This window comes from Eschscholzia californica, unplaced genomic scaffold (genome assembly GCF_041429995.1).
Source record: "Eschscholzia californica isolate CP2 unplaced genomic scaffold, dmEscCali1.0.p SCAF_1, whole genome shotgun sequence".
Taxonomy (NCBI): domain Eukaryota; kingdom Viridiplantae; phylum Streptophyta; class Magnoliopsida; order Ranunculales; family Papaveraceae; genus Eschscholzia; species Eschscholzia californica.
The window spans coordinates 11,133,639-11,135,821 of record NW_028238198.1 but is presented as its reverse complement, the minus strand read 5'-3'; positions in this window follow the sequence as shown (position 1 = coordinate 11,135,821).

Genomic DNA, 2,183 nt, shown 5'->3' with positions numbered 1-2,183 from the left:
GAGGAGGTTTTCCACGTTAAAAATCGTTGTCTTATTTACTTTCAGTTTTTGTTTATTGTTCCCACATATTCTTCTGTATTATCCTCGTAACTAGCACAAAGGGAAAAAATTTATATTCCGCTGCGCCTAAGTGCCCGTTTTTCCCAACAACTACATCAAGCTCTTCCCACAAAAGACCGGGCTCTTAGGTTCAATTTTGTGGTTTCGAAGCTCTGTCCTTTTTGTTATCAAAAGGAGGAGACTATAGATCATTTATTCAGATCTTGTATACTGACAAGAGAGGTCTGGAATTGTTCATTATTGTCTCTAGGATTAGAAGAGGCCTCTTGCATCCAAGAGGTGTTACTAACCTGGTTCAAAGAAGAAATAGATGAGTGCAAAGTGAAGCTGAGAATTTACACTATGTGGTGTTTATGAAAAGCTCGAAATAAACGAATATTCGATGGAGTGTTACCTTGTGTTTTTACTATAGTCCAACAAGCTACGAAAATGGGAGATGACGACAACTTGTTGGTCTTAAAAGGGGCTCCTGCGAAGGAACCGAGGCTACCATCTAACTCGGTACGTGGGTCCCCTCCCCGAGAAGGTGGGATTAAAATTAACTTCGACGCAGCAGTGAAAGACTGCAGGGCTGCACTCGCGGTGGTAGCTAGAGATTGTAAAGGATTGTTTTTAGCTGCTATGACAGAAGCTATAGTGTCTGGTGTCCTAGTGGCTGAGACAATGGCAGCTAAATTGGCAATCATTTTAGCCAAGAATTGGAACTACACGAATGTAAATTTGGAGGGGGATTCGATACAGGTCATTTCGGCGTGTAAACGAATGGAAGAAAAGCCCCCATGGCGTATTGAGCATATCATTTCAGATATACAGTTGGAGGTTCAGAACTTCGATGATATTGAATTCGGGCATTGTGGCCGGACGAAAAACACTATTGCCCATTTACTTGCAAAATATGCGTTTTCAAATAATGTCACTCATAGTTGGGAGTCTTCGAACATTCCATCTTGCATTGTAAGTGAATTGGCGACGGATTTAGCCAATATTTCGTTTGAATAATATTAGGCTTCAGCCTTTCATCAAAAAAAAATATGTATTATCAGTTGTTCTATTAGCCCGTAAATAAAAGCGTTGTTTAAAAATCCACATCGATCACAATGCAAAAAACATAAAATAGAAGTATATATTCCTTCATTATTCAATTAAAATTAACCATAAGCATATACCTCAGGATTCAAATCTTCACATGTTCTTTGATCCTATCAATTATTTATCCTACTAATTAATACTAATAATATTTCTAGCTACCCAAATACCTCTTTCTCTTTCTCTCATCCCTAGTCTCTCTATTCGTCCCTAACACAGAAGTGAAAAAGAGAAAGCTTTTCATTCCAACCCATTCTAAAGATTTGACCCTTACGAAACTTTTTGATATCATTGAGTGCTGGTCCACCTCTTTTCTTCAAATGAAAGTAATTATTTTCTCTATGTAAAAGCATATCATATGCACAATCAAGATCATAATCCTTTAGAAGAACTTTAACATTCTCTTCTGTTGTAGTACCCAACAAGGGCAACACATGTGACCTTACTACATTAATAGGAAGTGCAACACGATTGTAGGTTCTCTCTCGATCTGTTAATCTCTTTTCTATTGGCCACTCAATATTCATTATTGATTCTTTTGGCTTCTCTACTTTATTCCTATTGAATAAAGTATTACATGTATATATATTGTATTATGGGTATGGAAGTTGGAAATATTTGATTAAAATTAGAATTCTTTCTAAAAAGAAAATTTACCATATTTGAATTAATATATATAGAGATTTATGTATATATTGGAAATATTATTTGATTAAAATTAGGATCTTTCTAAAACAAAATTTACCATATTTGAATTAATTCTATTATTTATGATGAAATTATTGGACTAAACAATCGAAAATACTTATATGATTCTTTATAGAAATTATTTTATATATGGTAAAACAAAATTTACCATATTTGAATTAATTCTATCGTTTATGATGAAATTATTGGACTTGAAAAGAAACAATCCACCTGTACTTGTATGATTCTTTATAGAAATTATTTTATATATGGTAAAACAAAATTTATCATATTTGAGTTAATTCTATTGTCTATGATGAAATTATTGGACTTGAAAAGAAACAATCGAA